Genomic DNA, 23667 nt, shown 5'->3' with positions numbered 1-23667 from the left:
CGACTTCCAGAACCCGGCATCCACTCATACCTGTTTTTAATGGCTTTCCAAGAGAACATCCATTTGTTGGAAAACATAATTACACACTAATCAATGTATATTTGTTACAATATGCTTTTTTCTATTAAATGAACTCAAAAAGGGACTGACTGTACCTTTAAAGTTACATTCTTTCTAATAGTCAGCAAGGAGCAACTAAGTATAAGAGAACAGCCTGGGTTCCCTTTAACCATGCCATCAGTATCCATGCCATGAGTTTCTGAGTTAACCATCTCAATTGCTATTTAAATTTCTTATTTATGATAACATATTTATCACTTTGTAATTTATGGCTTCTATTGGAGTCAGAAAGACAAAATAACAAGAAATGCTTTAGTCTGGTCCTACTTTGTGACTGACAAGTCACTACTTCAAGTGTGCACTCACAAATTTCATCGGCAAGACATGATGGCAAAAACGCATAGCTCGAGGCTTCACGTCAGGATTTCACTAACAAATGGGTGATGGGACAGTTTAAATCTAATATTAAAAAAGAAAAAGCAGAAGTGAAGTTGGGTTGGAGGAAACTTATTTTCTTGTAAGCCCCAGACTATGGAAGCGTAGAGCTGCCACCCAGGTAAAAAAAAAAATAGAGCTATATCACGTTATAACGTGAAAACGTTATTGTTCTAACAGTATACTTTTCATGTTTGTACAATATAATATAACGTCATTACAATATACATTACTATCACATTATAACAAAAAAATTCACGTTCTTACAATATCAATACTATTTTGTACGAACGTGATAATTATATATTATTTGAACAATAACGTTTTCAAGTTATATGTTTTATTTTTCAAACATGATCTATATGTTTGCCTTAAAACATAGTGGAAGACAGTGCAGATCAGAGTTCGAGAAAATGGCTTGTTTATCGGAATTAGTTAAGTTCTATTTTGTGCTTGGATTGAGGCATGGGGAGATTTTGTTATAACGTGATAGTTATGTTTATTGTAATAACGTGATATTATGGCGGTCAGCATGAAAAGTATATTGTTAGAACAATAAAGTTTTCCCATTATAACGGGATATACTTCTATTTTTGGCTGGGTGGCAGCTCTACGCTTCTGTACCAGACTGCATTTTTTAAAATCTTATTTTATTTACTTTTTATTCTAAAGCTTGCCTCATAAGGGCAACTGCAGGCACCCACCACCTGTCTTCACCACAGGATGTCTGCAGAAGTAGACATAGGCATAAAGAGGCTCAGGCCACAATTTACATGTGCACATCAGGAGAACTGCACATTAGCCACATTAAGAAAAGGACAACCGACGACAAAAGCAGATCCTTCTACAGGGTCAGTAGGAAACCTTGTTACGACTTTTATTTCTTATAGAAAGATCTTTTTGGTCATTTTTATGATCTTGGCTTAAGCTGGCCTAAATTGGGCCTCAGTCTTGCTCTTTAGTGAGTTGTGAACAGGGCTGGCTGTAAACAAAGGTAAAGGCGCACTAGATTTACCTTGCAAAACAAATCTAGAGCTTTCTACTGAAAAGTGACTACAAAAAGTAATTATCATTATTATCTTGTTTTCATAGTGGTTTAAAGCTCAAATCATAATCGAAATTAAAACCAGATCAGTCGTGTCTTTTTCACTCCTAGATCTGGATTGAATGGTCTCCTTTTTTAATATTCAAGAAAGCAACTGAAGCTTTTTTTTAGCTACTGTTTGGTTTGTTACATTTTCCTTTTCTTTATATCACATTTAATGCTTCAGTCACACATGTTATTCCTGATATTACGACAGCCAGTGACATTTATATTGGAGTGACCCATTTAGTTTTTCCTAAACTTGGCAAGTAAGAAAATGTGTCTCTATATGTTGTCAAAGCAGCATACCATCAGACAAGGTGACAGTGTTGGAATCTCTCTCTCTCTGTCTGCCTCTCTCTCTCTCTATCTTACCATCTGTCCAGGGCATTTGTTGTCTGTGTGGGTTTCACACTTTCCCAGCTGGGTCCTGGCCACACTGCCCGGTATCATGTGAGGCAAAGACATGTGGGGAGAGGTAGCAAGTGTGAGGCCTTGAGAGAGATTAAAGAAGATTAAAGAAAATATTAAAGACAGCCCCCCCCCCCCCCCCCCCTCAGCTCCCCTACCTCCACCCCCACCCCCCGCCAAAAAAATATAAAACAGCGATCAGTCAGTTCACCTGTTCACCATATTTTTTAATGAAATATCAGAACATGGTTAAAATTGCCCTGAAGAAATCTCATGTAGATAAATAACACAATGTTCCCAAGGACTGTCTGTCTTTTTGTTGTTCCACTCTAGTTGATCAACAACTAGTGATCTAGTGATTAAACATTCATCTGAGATTGCAGAATCTGTGTGTAAATGAGCATCTTCGTGTGCAAACGTTTTCATCCATAGGATCAAAAGCATATAAAATGCTTGTCTCAGTCAATAATATTGTCCCAGGTGGAAGGGAAAAGCTCAAGCTTTTTCAAGCACTGTCACTTTTGCCAATCAAGACAAATAAGATATAATAATGTAGATGGATTACTGTAAAAGTGTGAAAATGAGTGAAAATACTGTCATTTAGGAAATTATTATATCTCGGCTTAAAGAAAGCTAGGGTGGCTGTGGCCCAGGTGGTAGACTGCTAATTAGGTCTATGGATTGATAGGCAGGTCCTCCAGCCCGCATGTCAAAGTGTCCATGGGGAAGTTGCTGAACCATCAGAGTGTGTGTGTGTGTGTGTGTGTGTGTGTGTGTGTGTGTGTGTGTGTGTGCGTGTGTGTGTGTGTGTGTGTGTGTGTGTGTGTGTGTGTGTGTGTGTGAGTGTGTGTGTGTGTGTCTGGGTAAATTAGAATGTTAATAAGAAGTGCTATATGTAGAAAGGATGCAAATTGTCATGATCCTGGGTCCTTTCAACCCAGCGTTTTGTGTTTTTTATTATTGTGATTTTGGTTCTGTTCTTCCTCAGTTTAGTGTTTATTCTTTTCTGCCCGTGTATTCCTGTGTCAAGTCCGCGTTTCTTAGTCTGTGTCCTTGCATGTGTAAGTTCCTGTTTTATTGTGAAGGTCTGCGTCTTATGTGAGTGTTTTCAGTTTGCCTCCCTTGTCTCATCACGTTAATCACTCCCAGCTGTGTCCCCCACCTGTGTGTAATCTCCCTGTGTTTCTCTGAGTGTATTTAAGTCGTGTCTTCTGTCATAGTAGCTGCTGGTTTGTCTGCGTTTCTCCCTCCGTCGGCCTGTGTGGTTTTCCCCCTATGTTTTCTTCGTCTCCCTGCATCTCGGTTTCTTATCTCAAGATTTCAGGTTTGTTTTCCTTAGTTATTCCCAGTTTAGGTTTTCTTAGTTTCAAGCTCACCCTCGCCATCTCTGTTTGTATTTACATTGTTAAATAAACTCACTTGCACCAGAGCTGCCGCATTTTGGGTCCTAATGTAGTCTCACACGGCTTGCCCCGGCTACCCATGACACAAATACATGCACATTTAACTTGTGTTGTTGAGACCTTAGCATCTCTATGTACTCTTTGACATGATACCAGATTGCCATATGAGTATGCACAATCTGTAAGAAAGGGATTCTGGGTCCCTGAAGCTTTCTTAGTTCTGTTTGTAGTTCTGTTTGATTGCATTCAGATAACCAGTAAAGAAGGATAGCATTTTATGACTGTTTAGCTATTTATTTTTTTCCTTATTTATCCCCATTCATAAACCTTGTCAGGCAGTTGGAGGCAGAATTGGCCTAGAGGCTAAGTAAACACACGGGCTTCCCAAAGATCTTCTCTGCCTGAGAGGTTGACATGTTTACATTGCTACTGTGTTATTATACAGAAATAAACAGGAAGTCTGTAACATGTACACTATTTGGCTGAAATCATTTTGGTTAAACACTTACACGTGCAGAAATAAACATGATCTACACACACACACACACACACACACACACACACACACTGATGCATCAGCTTGTGGTTTGGCTTCATCTTTCTGGCATGGACCAAGCAGATCTGTTCAGATCAGTCACGGGTGATGGAGGCTCGCATGGCTGTGTGTGTGTGTGTGTGTGTGTGTGTGTGTGTGTGTGTGTGTGTGTGTGTATGCGCGTGTATGGGTGGGGGCAGGTGATACTGTAGCACCTGTTCAGCAGGATCACTTACCTCAGGGGGGTTTGCTGCATCCCACTACACACACACACACACACACACACACACACACACAGTCACAGTCAGTGCAGCCCAGTGGTTGGCAGAAAAAAAGCACCATTTGGGACATTCACGCTCCAGTGTGCAATCTCTCTTTCACTGTCTGCCTTTCTCTCCCTTGTTTGCCATAACACTGCCTGGTGACATAATGGCACATTTGATAATGCTGACACTATTACATTACAATAAAAAAATAAGGTACCAAAAAGGAAATATGCTTGAACAACAAAGGTAAAAAAAAAAGGGTGCGTCTTTTAAGAAAAATGCAAAAATGAAGCTAAAAAAAGAGAAACTTTTACTCTTGATACCATATATAGTGCAGCCCTCCATGCAAGTTCATCTTTACTAGATACAGCATCCTGACAGACAAGCACCATAGTAATAGATGTTTTGACAGAACTCTACTCAAGATATGTGATCCTCACAGTCAATTCTCTCAGAGTGTGAGTGTGTGTCTGTCTGGATCTCACTGTGGTGAAATGTGATGCCCCTGCTGTCCTCTCCTCAACTCTGCGTGTGGGCTCTCTCTCATCTATTTGTGCGTGTGTGTGTGTACATGCATGTGTTTGATATCTGTTGCATGTCATGGACAGATGTGCGCTTTAAGAAGTCAAGATATAGAAACTAAACAAAATGCAAAAAGCGAAAGAGAGACACTCAATCACTGAGTAGCCTGTAGAGAGGGACAGTGGGACAGTGGGCTAGAGATAAAGAGAGGGGGTTGTGTGAAGTAGGAGGAAAATGGTGAAGAGAGGAAAGAAACCAATTGAATGAGGGGAAAGAAGTGCATACAGTGATGGGTGAGAGAAGAGGAAACAACAGCAAGTGCAGAAAAGCAGTGACAGAAATGTGAACACAAGGAGAAGAAAGAGTTTAGTGAAGACAAATATTACTGAGTAACACACTGACCTCACTGGAAAAACAACAGCTGTGTGTTTTTCAGAGGTGTTTTATATGCACTGCTTAAAAATGAAGAGAACACTTAAATTGCACATCAGATCTTGATGAATGAAATGTTCAAGTTGAAAATCTTTACTGACATCATTGCGTAATTTTCTGAGAACAAAATCATGTAACATTGGTCTGTTGGAAACCGTAATCATCAACTCTTTTATGGGCGGATTGAAAATCCCACCCAAAAAATCTTAGATGATTACAATGTCATTGAAAGCAGACATCTCAGCTGTGCATCTGTCTTTGAGAACAGAAACCCAACCCAGCTGCTGTTCAGACCACCGTTCTATGGGGGGCATCCAATCAGAGAAAGATTGGTGTAAAGGAAGGAAGAAGAGAGGTAAAAATGGTTGTTACACAAACTGGATAAACACAGTGGATGCACCAAGGTCCAGTATAAGATAAATAAACATTATTACAATTGTAAATCAAAATAAAATGCACAAAAGCTGTGTAATGTCACTCCTTGTATTTTGGCTTTTTGCCATTAATGAACAGTAGAATGAGAGGAAAGTATGTAGAGTGAGTAGTGGATCAGATGCAGTAAATAGTCTGGGTCAAAATCGAACCCAGGTATCTGCAGTGACGTCACAGCTGTTAATATAATCAAGACCTAAACCTTTAACCTCCAAAACTATTGGTTAGGCTTTAAATATCTCAATAGCTGATGTAAAATATCTTTTTAGAAAGTACTTTGATGCCTAAACTTAAGCAAACAACATTGTAAATGTGAAAACACTTGTCTGTTGTTCTGGAAGCGACAGGCAATCAAACTATCATGTAGGTGTGAGAATGTGCTGAACAACTGATATGATGCATTATTAGCTGAAAAACACAGAAATCGACACGATTCATTGGAATCAATCAGATTGTTGCTGCAGTGACGGCTCAGTCCTTTCATGATCCTGTTGGAATTAAAAAGTCCACTTGCTGTTTCAGCCTGGTCTCTACAAATATCTGACAAAAGAAATAAACCGCAGCTTGTATTAAGATCATTAATCAAAACCATTTCAGCTTTTCATCAAGCAACTTGGCTACAACTGATATGATCTACTGCTTGTCATTTACCACCAGTGAAAATGATGGTTGAGAAAAAAACTGCATGAAGAGAGGCTGAGAGAGGCAGAAAAGGAGAAGACAAAACAGAGGTAGACAAAAAAGATAAGTGAAGGTGGAAAGTAGGTGGCGGGTGGTAAAAAGACGAAGAAAGGGCGAGAGAAACACAGAAATCTGGAGAAAGAAGGACAATTGGGGAGCTATAGTGTTTCCCCCCATGTTGAGTCACTGATCTACATTCAATCTGCACTATGTGAATTATTGATTGGCCTTTAGCCAGCCTGCGTGTGTGTGTGTTTGTGTGCGTGAGAGAGAGAGGGATGTGCTTGCTGAAAAGCACAGTGGTGTTTTCTTTTTTTGCGTTTTTATTCTATTGATGCAGAACGGGGGACAGGTAGAAGAGGGACAATGGAGCAGACTGATGGACACACCCGTGCTTGTTCACACCCCATCTCATTCATCCAACACAGAAAACATATACACACATACGCACACCGGCAGATGCGTAGAACAAACCAAGGAGGCCGCACTGATATATAAATACGAAGCGAGGCGCTCGCGTTGAGGGAGACTGGGACTCTTTAAGCCAACCCTCTACATGCTGTCTTCTCAGGCCAGATGAACCCGACATATCCTCGGTCTACCTAACAAGAGGGGTTTCAGTTTTTACATTTTCTGAATGTTTGGATTCAGCATTTCTTTAGTACACCTGCACAATGTCTGAACTTGCACATCAGGAAATAGATGTTATTACTAGGCAGTTTCTCAGTGTGGGTGGCGTTTCTATATTTGTAGGCTGTTTCATCTCCCGTTCTGTAGTCTGCATCTCAGGTGTCCAAATGATGTCTTAGTCATCTTCTGAAAAATCCATTATTTATTTGTTTATGGGAGGCGGTTAAAATTGGCGGTTTGTTGTTGATTTGGGTAAAGTGATTACCCTGCGTTAGTGAGAAGCAGCTTGGTGGACTGTGATACGTATAGCACAGAGAGGGAGAGAGGGAGAGAGAGATGAAGGATGTAAAGAAGATGGTGTGGAGGAACTGTAAAGTGAAATAGAACATGATGTCCCTGAAAGGTTTTTCATCTGCTCCATGCACAAAACCTGAGAGAAATCAATTTCCACGGCAGAAAAGGGTCACGTGGAGGGCATGTAAATCTAAATAGGGAGTAGATGAATACTTCAGTGTTAAGGCAAAGTTTGTTGGAGCCTAGGGAAAAGAATGTTTGATAATATTGTTGCTTCATATTTGTATTTTTTTCTATTTAGTTTGTTCAAGCAGTCGGACAGACTGGTATTACTGGACAGTATTATGAATTTTGAGTCCTGCCATATTACTTTTTAAAAAATATGAAGTATTGAAGAAGAAATTTCTTCACTTCAACTGTGAGCAATAATGTTGCAGAGTGGAAGGATTTAGGAACCACGGCAACTCTGCTACAAAGTACAGGATAACATAAAGATACAGAGCGAGGTCGTCAAGTTAAGTGCGCGCTGCTGACTCTTTATCTGCAGAGTCAAACCATTAACATCTGAATAAAAACTGTGTGCCGGCGTTCTGAGAAACCGTCGTACTTTGGCAAATCATCCTACCCGTATTACAATTTGATGGTGACTTCTGACTAACCCTAAACCTAATCATAACAAATATTTACAATGGGTTAAAAAAAAAAACGAAGCAAATTTGGGTTTTGTGTTGTGTGCATGTGCAACGTATGCGAAACAACGGGTGGATGGTTTGTGAGGTAGAATGGATTCCAAGAACACCAGGAGCTTGGTAACATGGGTTTCCATTGCAAAGCAGCTCCTGTAAGTGTAATGTAAAATTTTCCAGGTATTTCTATCAATACAGTGCATATATAAATTAAGTCTCTCATAAGCAGAAGAGGATGGATGGATGGAGTTATGTCTCATTGTGTGTTATGAGCTTGTTTGTAAGAGTCTGGTTGTTGCTGGTTACTAGTATGGCGATTAATGTTGCCTCATCCAGATTTGAAGGGATCACCTGTTCTAGACATCATTTTTAAAAGAAGCTTTTCACCCTTCTTTTTTTGGACAAACATTCATTATTATGGATGCTTGTGCACAACTTTACAATTGTTTTATTTCATGCCATTATAAACCAGCTAAATGAACCATATTGTTTTCTAATGAGTCATTTTTATGTCTGAAACATGATAGTAAGTCTAAGATGGTAATGTGACCAATAGAAAATAATAAATAAGAACATTTTTGAGCAGTTCTCTTGTTTGCCTTCAGAGTTGTGCTTACTTATTGTTTCTTCCTGTCTATTGAGGCGGCACACTGAATTAAGAAGTAAGCAGTTTATTTACTTTTGGCTTCAGGAGATTGTAATGGCATCTTTCAGCTGTCATTTCTGGAATTTTCTAGAATATTTTTTGTGTGTAAGACCAATAATGAAAAAAACTCAAAAGCATTCCACAAATGCAATATGGGCTCATGTTGTAAAAGAAGACCATCCCTCCCTCCATTCCTGCCAGTCTGCTACTAATAGTTATTTTGCCAAATTAATGAATGGTGGTGTCAGGAAATGATCACCTTAATGATTCTAATTATTGTAATTGCGCTGCAATTGAACATTATTCGAGGTTTCAGATAGATAATGGGACGAATGGTGTGCTGTGAGTTTGATATGGGAGGGCTGTGTGGGGACAGAACTACAGAGTGAGGATATTACATAAAAAGAAAAAGCACTGCCAAAGCTCTCAGCTGCTTCTCTTCCTCTTACTCCATCTCCTTTTCCTCTCCAGTCCTTCCTGGCCAGTCTCCCCTCCTCCCTCTTCCTCCTCTATCTCTTCCTCCACTTACACCCCTCACGGCTCTCCTCAGTTTTGCTCTCCTCATGTCCCTCCTCCACCACACCCCTCCGACCCTCTTCCATTTTCTCTTTGGCTGCTGTCAACTGCAGTGTGGAGAGCAGATTGGAGCAGTGAGAGACAGTGAGGGATAGAGAGAGAGCCGCGGAAGAAGATATGCAGAGAGAAAGTGAGGAATGTGCAGTAAAGGGTGTGTGTGTGTGTCTGTGTGTGCTTTAAGAAAAAATAAATAAAAAGTAAAAAGGGAATGAAAGAGTAGTGACGGGCTCATCGTGTTTGATCTGAGCTGGTTTCCACCCTCCTGCAGCCCAGGGCACCTCTCCCCAGAAACAGGGCCAAATGTGGGCAAATGTGTGCATGTGTGTGTAGCCTACAGTTCACGTGGGCAAGTGTTTGATCTATCTATCTATCTATCTATCTATCTATCTATCTATCTATCTATCTATCTATCTATCCATCCATCCATCCATCCATCCATCCATCCTATTTGTGGCAAATGAGAAGCAAGTCATTGTTTGTTTTTGGCCAGCAGCGGTTTTTCGCCTTGGAATTCTACCATGGATGCCATTTTTGTCCAGTGTCTTTCTTACTGTTGCATTATGAACACTGACCAGTTCGCTCCTGGGAATATTCACCACTGTTCCAAATCAATAATGTGTCTCAAAGTGGTTCACTGGAGTTCCAAAGCCTTAGAAATGTCTTTGTAGCATCTCCACACTGATGGATGTCAGTAACTTTGTTTTTCAGCTGTTCTTGAGGTTTTTTAGATTTCTCGATTCAACACGTCTTGCAGTAATGAGGTCTGGGTGTGGTTAGTGAAATTGAACTTGGCTTTCCAACTCAGGTTGCTTTGTGCTTTGCATAAGTGTGCAGTCGTCGGAATTAGTACGTCCAAAGCTGAGGCCATGGTTTTCAAGCAGAATGAGTTTCTGATTCAACTGAAGGATGGAGGAAAAGTAAGGGATTTCAGCTGATACATTTTTTGAGCATCTGCACTGATGGAGACATTGTGCTGGTCTGCTGTGGTGAAGAGAAAACTGAGCATTGAGAGTGCTGAGAGCTGAGAATAAGATCGCATTTTCAAGTGGCGTAAATGAGCTTTCTCTGAAGGGAGTCTGAGCTCTCCCTTAGAGATAGGGTGGGAAGTGCGGTCACTTGGGATTAGCTCATAGTAGAGTCACTGCTCCTTTGTAAGGAGCCAGATGACATGGTTCAGGCCTAGGACAAGTAGGTAAGGTCATTGAAACGAATCCAACTAGAAGGAGACTCCAGTGCAGACCCAGGACACACGGGTCTGCACTGGAGCCTGCTTTGGAGCTCTTTGGAAGAGCTAGGAAGAGGGAGGCAAGGGCATCTATGCTAAAGTGCTGCCTCCAGAAGCAGAAAACAGACAGTTCTTTCATCACATGAATGCAATTTGAAATATTCCTTTAATGGTCATCAGAATCTTTCACTGAAATTGTTTTTTGTTTTGTTCTTTCATCACCAAGTGACCCTTAGATTAGATCACTAAAATAGGAAGAATCTTGGTTTAAGGGTTTAAATCAAATTCACATTACATTTTTTTTATTTGTCACAACCATGCACAGTACGACATGTGGTGAAATGCTTATTGCTGTGCAATGCCTGACCATTAAATCACAGTAAGAATTGACAGTAAGATTTACAGATTACTACAGAATTTACAGATTTTAACTCATAAATTTACAGTAAAAAGAACGAATAACGAATTATGAAAGAAATTATAAGAAGTGTGCAAATAGTGTGAAAATAAACAGAATGTGTGTGATGTGTGTGAGAGAGTCCAGTTCTACACCTGGTTCAGGGCCCGAATAGCCTGGGGGAAGAAGCTCCTCCTCATTCTCTCTGTTTTGGCCTTAAGGGAGCAGAAGCGCTTCCCAGACCTCAACAGTGAGAAGAGTCCATTGTTGCGATGGGAGAGGTCCATCATAATCTTCCTGGCTTTGGTCTTGCATTGCTTGGTGTAGATGGGCAGCAGGTCAGGGAGCTCTGATTAAATGATGTATTCGGCTGAGCGCACCACTCTTTGCAGATCTCGTCTGTCCTGCTTGGTGCTGTTCCCAAACCAGGTGCAGGCGTTTCCCTCCAGGACGCTCTCGATGGTGCAGGAGTAGAAGTTCTTAGGTCTCTAAGTCTTCTGAGGAAGAAGAGACGCTGGCGGTCTTTCTTAACCAGGGTGTTAATGTGACAGGACCATGACAGGTTCTGAGTGATGGGGACACCCAAGTACCGGAAAATGTCCACTCTCTCCACTGGCATGCCACTGATGATCAGGGCTCCTAATTCCTCCCACACTGATTGAAGTCTTTCTGTGAGGAAGTTGAAGATCCACTGACACAGTGATGAGCTGAGTCCTAGATCCTTCAACTTGGTGAAAAGCTTGAAGGGAATTATTGTGTGGAATCCTGAACTGTAGTCCACGAACAGCACTCTAACATAATTCCCTGTGCCAGTGTCCAGGTGACTCAGGGACTTGTGGAGCAGGTGAGCTGTGGCATCGTCTGTGGAACGATTAGTCCGATATGCACTAAAGTGGGTCAATGGTGGCAGGAAGTGAAGAAGTGATGTGATCTCTTATCAGTCTCTCAAAAAGGCTCCATAAAAGTTTTGAAGAAAACAGTAACTCCTGTTGTTTTACTGCAAAAACAATAAAAGTGAGGAAAAATCCCTCCATTAACTTTTTCACATTGATCTTTAAACTTTGGAAAATGTGGAGAAAACAAACGTAAAGGTTATGTCTTTACAGTAGGTGTTAGCATTTGTGAAATCCAAACATAGTGCCAGGCAGTGAAGCAGGCTGGCACACTGCAACATCAGCAGGCCTGCCCATCAGACTGACAACCAATCTGCCACATTAGTGTGTCATTTGGCCAAGCCAGGGGGATTGGCCCTGTCATTCTGAGAGGGTGGTCCCTGGGTTCAGCATGGCTGTCAATCAGCAGGCCCCGAGGCAAAGATGCTGAGGAGGATGAGTGGATAACAGAGAGGAGAGTCACACTGTGTCAGAAGGGGACAAATGAATAAGTGACATGATGCTTTCTTTAAGTAGTGAGGGAGGATTTAATGGCCTCTGAGTGTTTTGGAAGGGTATAACAGTTTGCCAATATAGTGAGTGATTTGTGATTAGTTTGTGTTTTCTTTCCACAACGAACCTCAACTGTAAAACCTGAAATTCAAATATATTTTTTATGGGTTTTAAAGAATGAACCTGTAAATTGTAGTCTTTCTGAGTTAGGTTAGCTTGTTTTTATTGTTTGTGTGGCCCAGGATGGAGGGAACTTGGAAGGAAAGGAACTGAAGAAGCAGCAGCATGATAGCCGCACCCCACTGACAGAGGCTAATAACCTCTGAGGTCGCTCTGGGGCAAAAGAGGTCAAACAAACTGACCTTGTCTTTATTAGCTACAGCACTTCAATGTAACAACTCACTCTGCCTCTTCTCTTTTCTGTGGATTTTCTGCTCAAACTGTTACCATTACAGGACTTGAAGATTATTTAAAAAAAATGAAATAACAGAAAAATTAAATCTAACATCTGATTATTGTGGGCTAAAATAATATGACAAACTTAATTTTTGTTTTTAGAGAACTGAGTTCAATTCTTCATACTGTGTGACTGAAACTCTGTCACAATGTTCTTTGTAAAGGATTGTAGTTACTTTAATTGAACTGGTGGGCTGGATTGTCTCATCAGTGTCTGCACACAAAGTCACTTATCTCAGTCTATCAGCAGGCCTGCTACATTAGCTGAGGTCACAACGTCAATACCAGCCTCAGATCCGCAGGTCAAAGGTCATCTGTTTGAAACGGGGAGGATGAGACATCGATGTCATTAAGTCTTCCAGGGTACTCTCCAGTCACAAAGCTGTGGAGCGCTGGTACGGTGGAAGGGACGGAGAGGGAAGAAGACCGATAGTGAAAGTGACTGAAGGTATTTATATTCATTTGCCTTTGAATTAAAAGAGCAGTGATGCATTTCTAATAAATTTACTGAAGCTGTTTCGGGAGAAAGTACATAACATTTTGCAACACTTGAATCAGGTTACACATAACTGGGATGTAACATTTCATCATGCACCCTGGCCCTAAATTGATTTTTCCAGACCAGAGCTATCCTATTTTTGGTTATGACGCTTAAACCCTCTTCTCTTTTACCAAGTGACATTTGTGAAAATTATAAGCAATCAGATGCAGATTTTTATAGAGACCAGTGTCTCTCCAGAAACATCCCAGAGTGTCCTTGTATGGCATTATTATTATTATTATTATTATTATTATTATTATTAGATGTCATTCTTTAAGTTATATAAACTAAAATGTTTCTGCAGATTGGTGGGGGAAAAACTACTTTTTTCATTCTATTACAGTGAAGAGATTATGTGTTAGGAAAAGGTGGAAAAGAGACAGAGAGGAGAGGACATAATTATAATTACAGCCTTTAATCCTCTGGATACACACATACACACACTCCTATACCCACACTGGGCAAGCTTTTAATTAACTATTTGGCGACAGGGGACTCTGGTATTGGGCTAATTATTTGAACCACACATCCCTGCACTTGTCTTCTCCTCTAAAATGCTTCCAGAGAGGCAGACAGGTATATTTTTTTGATTTTTTTTACTCTGAGCTCACCTGGTAATTGAAAGGTTTTGTGTGTAGATCAGTATGCCCTGAAATCCCTTGAAGCTGAAGTCAAAATCATCGGGGACAACAAGCGAGCTAAAGTTAGGCTTCTTTTCTGCTGCAGACTTATCCACAGTGTAATAAGGATTTAGTGTAAAAGGAGGACAAGGAGGCAGAATAACCGTCTCTCGTCTCCTTATTAAAGGTTTTAAAGGCTCCCCAACTTTATCTGTGGACACAATTCAGCTCAGTTTTAATACAGTCATACTCTAAGAGGGATTGTGTTTGCTGCTGGAGTTTACAGCAGAAACACAATGTGAAACATGGTAGAACACAATGAACACTAGATAAACAGACAATCCCAGGCAAAATGTTCAGTGTTACTGCCTTTACTCATCTATTATCTGTTACTATATTTTTCATTAAATATTTTGACAAAATTGAGTGGAAACATGAAAATATGCAACTTCCTGAATAATAAATAGTATTAGTCTGCAAATGTGTTTTTAATAGCTGGATTAATATACCAAGCTTGTGCTGTATTTTGTTAGTCCTGTGTATCAGTGTTTCCAGACCTTCTTTTAATAGCCTAGATTTGTGCTTTCTTTATTGAGCCTAGAGCTGGGCGATATGAGATTTTTTCATATCACGATATGTTTTTTTCATTTCAGGCGATAACGATATCTATCACGATATAAGCCAAATAACTATATTTGTAAGATTTAAATGTGCCGTTGCTCACAAGTAAAATGTGAAATAATCAGCAGCTTGTTTTGATTTAAATATTTATTTCCCATAATAAGTTCAACAGGGTAGATGTACTTAAGGAACATGAGACTTTTTCAGATAAATAAAGGCAAATATTGCAAACTACACAAAAGGCAGCCGCTAAAGTGTTTAAGTTTCAAAATAGAACAAACGAAACAGACTAAATTGTCAATTCCACTTAGAAACAAAATATTAATTCTAAAAATAAATCTTAGTTTGTTTTACAGAAGAACAGACAAAACTGACTAACTTTTGTCAATATCAAATAAACTGAGAACTAAAAGGAAATTCTCAATCTCTCCTTGTTGTATAGCTTAGCTTTTCAAACAGTTTTAACAGTTACTTTAGTCTGACAAAAGCCGAATGACGAATTAGCGCTTCCAGTCAGAGACTGAGGCTACGTCCACACGTACACGGGTGTTTTTGAAAACGGAGATTTTCCGTTTTCGTTTTAAAAAATAATCCCGTCCACACATAAAGGCAGAAATGAAGGAAAACGCTGCTATGAACATGCCAAAGCAGCAGGTGGCGCTAGATTCCTAACCGTGCAGAAATGTTGGCCAATCAGAAGTCTAGAAGCCTTGGTGGGAAAAAGTAAACAAAGCTGGGGCATAGAAGCAGAACCGAGTCGTATGTGTGGAGGGACTAACTGTGTGTATATGTAAGCATTTAAACACTGCAGAGAGTAGAATTAACAGTAACAGTATTGTAGAAATTCATTTCACCGAAACAATAATGTGGCGCACAGTGTGACGCATGCACCAGTTTATTGTATTTCCAGACTTGCTTTCGGCACAATTTACAGTGCACGCTACTCTGTTTTTTGTCAGACTTGAAATAGCTGAAATACCTTCACACTACGGAACTTCTATGGCTCTTCCGTTCGACAATCTCTCCGGCATTGGAACCATCATCTGTTTTCTCTTCGGTCACGCTCGGTTGATTTTTCTAGTCGGCACACTCATTTCCTCCATTACGCGCTGGCTCCATTACCCGCTGGCTGCTTCCCAAACAAACACACGTGTGGCTTGGCACTTGTGCTGTACGTAACAAGTCACGCGACGTGACGCTGCGGCTGTGATTGGTTCGGCTCTGCGCTACTTAATTTGGATTGGCTGACTTTTTTTTTTTTTTTTAAAGAGGACAAGAGCGGCGAAGTCTATTGCGATAGCTTAATTTCTCTATCGAGTAAAAGTTATATCGCGATACATATCGTTATCGTTCTATCGCCCAGCTCTAATTGAGCCCTACTTGTTTTTTTTTCCTTTTTCTTTTTAGTTCACTAACCAATGTGATTTAATAGAATGTCTACTGAATCAAATGCACGCCACTTGCTAACAGTTTTATGCATTAATATTATATACAGACAATTAAGCCATATACAGATGGCCGTTTAAACCTTTGTTAGTAAAAGACTAAAGATGTGTTAAATGATTTTTGAAACAAACTCTCAGAAACACCTCTGTCGCATGCCTTTCTGTTTACACATTGTATCCTTTCTAAGCGTTAATTGTCAGGGTTAATTATATTGTTTGGAATGTTTTTTTGCTCTCAGACACATCTATAAATGTGCATTTGCTCAGTTAAACACTACTGCAATACACCAAATAAACAAATAATTAACTTATCTTCTGACACTGCGCATCCATACAGAGCAGTACTGTGTTTGAAAAGGTAAAAACCTGTGACTGAACTCTTTGTGTACCAAGTAATGTAACCATTGAATGTATAAACACACTGGCTTCTTAAATATTGCTGTGATAGGGTTCCAGTGTAACATTCACATTGATTTGCTTTGCACGCTGACTGTGACTTCACTATATCTCTGTAGCATTTATACCAGCACTTGATTTATGCTTTAGCTGGAAATTTACACCATAGCTACATCAAACCCACAAACACCCCCGAAACCCGACGCCGTAACCTGACATGCACCTCCGAGGAAATATGACTACACGACAACTTGACGCAGCTATTGTGATTGACCTGTTGAGTGCCAGCGATTCCAGCGACAGAATAATCATCATCATCTCAGTAAAAGGAATGATAATAATAGCGTCAATATAAGGATTCACAAATGTCAGCAAATTCCTGGAGGTAGATTGCTGAGTGTATTTGAGGTATAAGTATGTGAGGAAATGTTCACAGGAGTGGAAAAGCTTGAAAGACAAAACTTTTTGTTCCCAAACCAAAATATACGCAAAAAAAAAAGATGCGGAAAAAAGAACCCATCACACCTCCTCGCAAATCGCAAGGAGGTGTTTGGTTCAGCACTGTGTAACTGTTAATAAACTATTTAAACTAGAGACAGCAAGCAATTGCCTGCAACTGCTTACCAATCAGTCTGGGAATATACATTTTCCCCTAGCGACAAGTGGTTGCCAGGGAACTGGATGCAGACCGATCTCTAGGATTGTGTGACTTGGGCCTTACATGTTGCTAGGCAAGGGCCTTGAAGACATTCAGTTGCGCAATAAATATAATAAATTAAAAATGACATCCCGTACTTCCTTTAGATAAAAAAGTATAAATGTGTCACATTAACTCATTACTATGCTGTGGATTTGATGTTTTGTGAGATGGCAGGGGCTGACTAGCTGGAAGTAATATTTACCTTGTTCACAGGTTTAAATAGAAATATTTCATGGCTGATACTGCTCACACCACATCTCATCTCAGTTACACGAACGCCTCTTTGGACTGTTGACTGGTGGTGGTCAGCTGACCTTAAAAGCACTGTTAGAAATTGTTTAAGTAATCTGACTAGAATAAGAATTCATCACGTTTGTGTGATGATTGCGTGATGTTAGTTCAAGAACAAATGTGATTCCAGTCTAGTAAGCATCAAATATCTGTGTCCATCAGTGTATGTGGATAAGTGTCTGTGGGAGGATTTGCTACACGTCTGACTGTGAGTGTGCATAAATGTGTCTGTGTAGGTGTGTGTATGCATATGTGTGTGCGTGTGCATTAGTGTGTCTCCATGCATGTGTGTGTGTTTGCCAGTGGAAGCGGCAGTCAGGTGGATGCAGTCTGTTTCTAAATCAAATCTCTATGTGATTCACTGGGTTGATGAGTCACCACAGCAGCACGAGCTCAACCAGCCTTGTCTTCCAGTACATCCCCCCAACCGCACACACAGTTCTGTGTATCCTGTTCTATGTTTGTTCCCAGCTGTACATTTCTTCATATGTACTCGCTTGTGTGTCTGGTTGAGTGTACACCTGTATGTGTGTTTAACTGTGCTAAATAATGAGATAGTGCTCTATTCTGCGGATACAATTTGGTGACTAATGTAGAAGCTGCTGATGTCATGTGTTTGCTTCTCCTCATTTCCTGGACATTCATGATTTATCAGCCAATCACCTTCGGCACACAAAGACAGACGCAAAGACATATGCATGTGTGCACTCATTATCCATACACCAGTGAAATGGTGCTGGTGGTAAAATGTACCGGACATAAGCTGATGATGTGATGCTGCAAGTTGCTTTTATTCAACGAACCATGAGTAATAAGGAAGGGCAGAAAGTGGAGTGGTGTGTGGAGAAGTGGGATAGTGTGTGGTTCGAGGATGCAGTGTACAAGAGCGACTGAGAAGGTGTGAAATTAAACTAGTAACAGTAGTAGTTGTACTACTGGAGCCGAGCAGTAGCATGCAGCCTCTGTATCAGCAGACAGCCGAGCTAAATGCATCAATCAGAGTATAATATATACATGGAACCTCCAGTAAGCAGTTTACACATGGAGCTTTCTTGAATGTGCATCAAAAGTAAGCGTGTAATGGAAGAATTTTCAGGGATGTACACTTCGTTATTTTCCCTACTCATGACTACTTGGATAAATAAAGTTTTAATAAAATTCAAAAAATGTAAAAAAGAAACAAAAAGGAATTCAGAGCAACCACCACAGTGAAAAGAAGATTGTCATTTCCTTCCACTGCAATTAGAGTTTGGCAGCATCGTTCTGTAGTGTAAAGTAAAGTGTGCGTGTTAGTCCCCATAGGGAAATAGTTCCTCTGCATTTAACCCATTCACCCAGTGAAGCAGTGGGCAGCCACCAATGCAGCGCCCGGGGAGCAGTGTGTAGGGACGGTACCTTGCTCAGGGGTACCTCAGGGTAACCGTTCAGTGGAGTCGAACCCCCGACCTTCCAATCATGGGGCCACCACTCTACCTACTGAGCTATCCCCACCTCCCTGTAGAGGTGGGGAGGCCCTAGCATAGAACCAGGCAGGCATCAGAGGCAGATGATATGATTTTGCAGCAAGAAAGCAGAAGCTGGGTTGCAAAGAGGGTTGCAGGGGAACAGCACCGTTCCAGTTAGATGATTAGAAGATATCAGTTGAACCTTCAACTGATATAGGCTGGATTCAAGATCAGCTCATCTTCTGGGATTATGGCTCGGTTTAACTTCCTAGCCTGCTTGAGCTGACGCTATGCTCGATTTGTTGCACTGTTTCATTTTTATTCTGCAGTGTAGTCATTCAAGACCATGATCTCTGTAGTGCACATAATATGGAGAAAAATAGATGTGCAAAGCTTGTAATGGTGTGTAGCTCTTATGGGAAGTTAGTCTGAGGAGTAATAGCCATTACACTGCCTGTGTAGACACTTTCTGTAAGACACACTAGAACAGATATATAGAATTTAAAATGGTTTCTAAAGTTCAACTTATATATATATATATATATATATATATATATATATATATATATATATATATATATATATATATATAGCGGTTTATATTACCGCTAACCATTTTCTAAGATTATAAAGGAAACATTTTAGTTGCTACAAAGGTTTCTTGAGACTTTTTAACAAATATCTCACCAAAAAGCACTTGATATTGAATGACTCTGAAAAGGCATTTTTATTTATTTATTTATAAATGAATTATTCCTACTGTATAATCTTTGTGAAGGTTATCACACTACAGCTAAAATATATACACATTAGGGAAAGGGAATTAGGAAAACATCAGGGAAAGACTGTTGGAAGTATACAAGGAAGCATGTTAGACACTTGTACATGATGGGACACCAGCCAATCTCAGCTGTTAAAGGAGACTTAAGCTGCCATTATACCCGCCACACCGTCATAACACAGATCCAGCCATTTATAGCTGTCGTTAAGGTGCAAGAAGCCGCTGCAGTTTTCTTCTAAATGATAGATGTTGCCACTAATATGCGCGCTGATAAAGAGAAGAGAAGAAAGTTCTTTCCACAAACTGAAGTTTTCAAACAGTTGTAACATCTCCGTCTGTGTGTTGGTATATCTCTGAGCTTCTGTGCAGGATTATTAAAACTTCGGTAAAAACCGACACGATCGTACACTTGCGTCCTCTACCCAGCTGCGACAGCCACGGCACAACACGCCAAGTTAAATTAAGAGGTGCACGACCGGACGGAGCACCACAAAGATTGTGTCTCGGCACACAATGATGTAATGTGAAAAAGGTCGTGAGACACCCACAACACAAGTAATGCGGCAAGCACAAAAATGTCCTTATGTGGCCATCCAACAGCAGAAATTTCAAATCTGGCATTGGATAGAATGGATTCCTTTCTTTTGTCAGATTGACTGTATCTTGAAAGTAAGCCTTGCTGGGGCTGATGTTGTAAGAGAAAGTGGCATCCACCACACCATGGTGTATGAAAAGAAAAGTGGCATGTTCATCAAGCAAGCATGTCATATGTGGATCACATTTTAAGCCTTTGTATCTTTTCAATTATACATCTTTTAATTGCCAGTTCGGCACAAATTATGGGCTGTTAAATTAGCCGTGAAGACCAGAGAGTAGTTGGATTTTTTTAAACTGATGACAGCAGACATGATCATTTTTTTAGAGACCGCCAGCTAGGCTACAAATGCCACCGTGGTGGTTTTTCCATGTATTTCTGCCCTCGTAGAGAACATCATCTTCTGTAGTATTTATATAAAATCTTACAGCAGGTATGAGTGCATATTTATGTGAGTGTCCACAGGTGCGGAGCAAGTGACAGTGAAGGAAGGGCTGTTGAATGATTTGTGGTGAAGGTGAATGGTGTGTATTTGTGTGAGGCTGTAAGTGTGTGTGAGAAAGAGAAGACAGACTAGTCGCTCATCGCTTCTCTTGACAGGTTTATGACTGCTGAGCTTGCAGGATGCTCTTTACACATCAGATCTGTATGTGTGTGCGCACGAGTACTTTATGTGCCTGTGTGTGTGTGTGTGTGTGTGTGTGTGTGTGTGTGTGTGTGTGTGTGTGTGTGTGTGTGTGTGTGTGTGTGTGTTTTTCACTGGCTTTGACCCTGCCCAGTCTACCTGTAGTTCTGATGGAGGAAAAAAGCTCAATTTTAATCTATATTTTACATGGTTCATGAAAGGAGGCAGTTAGCTAACTGTTTTACAATCTCAGGAAGGAGGTGGATGCACAATAGATTTTCTCCACTTGCTCTTATAAACACTTGGAGATTCATTTTATGACAAGCTGGTATAGCCTATATATTAATAATCTATCATAAGCTATACTAGCATCATGTGTTCTTTCACTTTCTGTACCATTGTAGGTCTTCCTGTTACATTCTTTTCAATGCCTGAAACACACTCATAGCCCTTAAAGCAACAAAGGCTGAACAAACTTATCCATAATGTGCCGTTATATTATGCTCAAATTCTTGCTAACCTTACAGAGAACCAGCAAATAAAGATCTTTTGCATCTTTGGCATGGGTCTGGACACCACTCCCCGTGAAAAATGTAATCCTGTAACAATGTATGCAGTGCCTTCCCTTTTAAACAACCACATATATTTCATGTTTGAGCATGCACTCTATTGTTGGTACTGACTGCGCTTCAACTGGCTGGCAATGGAGCTTTGTTAGTGTGCACATTCATCACTTGAAAGGTTTATGAAGCAGCATTGCCAGGATTGTTATGTCAGGAATATGGAGTGGTCATGTGATCAAAAGATCAGTATTTCTGCAGTGTTCACTTTGTATGTAAAATTGGTACCAAGTGCTTTATTGTGTGATGCAGAGGCCTCCTGGCCAAGTATACCAGTTGAGAATGTATTGTTTCCTACACATAGATATTTAGTGCTCTGAGATATCGCAACTTTTGGTATCAATCTGATACCAAGTAAATACAGGACCAGTATTGCAGTGTCAGTACTTAACTGGCACCTGCTTTTCTTTTAAAGGCAACGTATGCTGGGGAGAGCAGTGTGTCATGACCTATGAGGTGAATCATCATCAATCTGAAAATTGTGATCACATTTTAATGACCACTAAATCATGCCTTTTAGTTTTTTGTGTATTTTGAAACTTTGGGTTTTGTCTCAGAATCACTTTGGGTCAGCGTCTGTTGTGTAAATGTACTATAGTCTATAAATAAAACAGTTAACACATAAAGGACCAGACATTTTTCATGGTGCATATTTGAGGGATATTTTTTCAATGTTGACATCCATTGAAAACAACAATGCAATTGATTTAGCAGTGGATAATCCCCTCACTTCTGTTTTGAAAGTTCAGTTGCTGACATGCGAATGGTTCCTGTCCCTCCATCTAAGGTTTCCCTTAGATTAGATTAGATTGCTGATATCACTGAGCTATAGTGAATCTCTTGTCCAGCGGTTGGATGAACTCCGTCTCCACTGTCTTGGTCTGCATCTGGCGAGTGTAATCCTTGTTCTGGTTTGGGAGCTTCTGCTAGCTGTAAGGCCAGTGCAAGCAGAACCTCAACCTCCAGCAGGTTGCTGTGAGGCTGAGCTCACCAAGGGAGCAGAGCAGAACAGGGACTCAAGTTACATACATGAGCTCAGGAATTTACTGAACAGGATAGCTGATTATTGCTCCATTACAAAGTATTAAATGATATTATTTATTTGTGTATGTAAAACAGCATGACTGCTCTTCCTTTAGTGCACAAATGCTCATGCAAGGGCACATGCACAAGCACTCTCTGCTTAACTAATGCCACAAATGTACTCTATTGGAAACACTAAAGTGAGAATGTGCATTTGTCTGACTGCAGAGCTAATGGAAAGGGACAATGAACCTTCTCCAATAGCCTAGCAATAGACAGGAACACCAGCAGTGGCCATGGTAACCACAGCCAGAGATGGCAATGGCTGTATTCATAGCTAACGCAGTGCTGATGCTAATTTCAGTGTGACTTCATCACGTGAATGCCTTTAAGGTGGATATGTTCTGGTCCTTTGGGGTTTTTCTTGCTGCTGAAATATCTGCTGCTGCCATTTAGACAGTCCATTGGTATTTTTTTGCTGGAACCAACAGTTTAGCTGGTGGCTCAGTGAGCATGCTCAGGGCTCTCGCTCTCACACATACACACACGTTTATGCACACATACTGCAGCTGCTTCAGCAGAAGTAAAATGGAGAGGCTACATGTAGCAGTGTGTGTGTGTGTGTGTCTGTCTGCTGACAGTAACCTACTTTAATGGAGCCCACTCACTCAGAATGATAAAAATACTGCAATTCTTCCTCCTTCTCTGTTTTCTTCCTCCTTTCAATCTATCTTTAACTCCATCTCCTCTTTCCTCCTCTCTCCATCCTTCGTCCCATCACTCCTTCCAAGTCTCCTATTTTCTAATCCCTCTTCTTTTTCCTGTATCACATTTTTATCTCCGTCTTAGTCTAGGTCTTTCAGTCTCTTTGCACATTTCACCCTCATATTTTTCACTTCCCTTTCTCCTTAACTCTAAGGAAAGGAAGCAAAAGATGGAAAGAAAGGAGGCAATGTAGGTATAAACGCGTCTTCTGGCACTAGTAATCAAGATTAAAAGGGAAAAGATAGAGACCTTAAATCAGACAGGATGGTGTGAGACTGGCAGGGAGGATTAAGAGAGGATGATGGTGGAGAGATGTGATCTAGGTTGTTGGTCATTATATGTTGATGCTGAGTCTAAACTACTATTTAACACTGATGAAAGGAAGTTAGATTGTAGCTAAAATTTCAGAAGAAAATTAAAACTAGAAAAACGACGGAATGCTTGGTTGTTGATTTGTAGCTTCTTACGCCTATAAATTGAACCAATACACTAGAACAACGAAACCCTCCAGTCACTCATTTCAGTGTTCTTGTTCCGGTTAAATCCTCACTAGAGCATTGTTAAAACTGCTGTAACCAATGCCAACCAGTGGGTTTTGTGTGCTTCTTAGCTTTTTATTGCACATTGTTGGATTGTTAAAGCT

The 23667-nt window shown here is 40.4% G+C and overlaps 1 protein-coding gene across 1 annotated transcript in view; it reads left to right on the top strand.

The window, feature by feature from the left end:
• Positions 1-23667, top strand: part of cacna1ab (calcium channel, voltage-dependent, P/Q type, alpha 1A subunit, b) — a 147694-nt gene that overhangs the window by 767 nt on the left and 123260 nt on the right. The window lies entirely within an intron of this gene.

Source organism: Aulonocara stuartgranti (assembly GCF_965226115.1).
Source record: "Aulonocara stuartgranti genome assembly, chromosome: 6".
Lineage (NCBI taxonomy): Eukaryota > Metazoa > Chordata > Actinopteri > Cichliformes > Cichlidae > Aulonocara > Aulonocara stuartgranti.
This window is presented reverse-complemented; position numbering and strand designations above follow the sequence as displayed.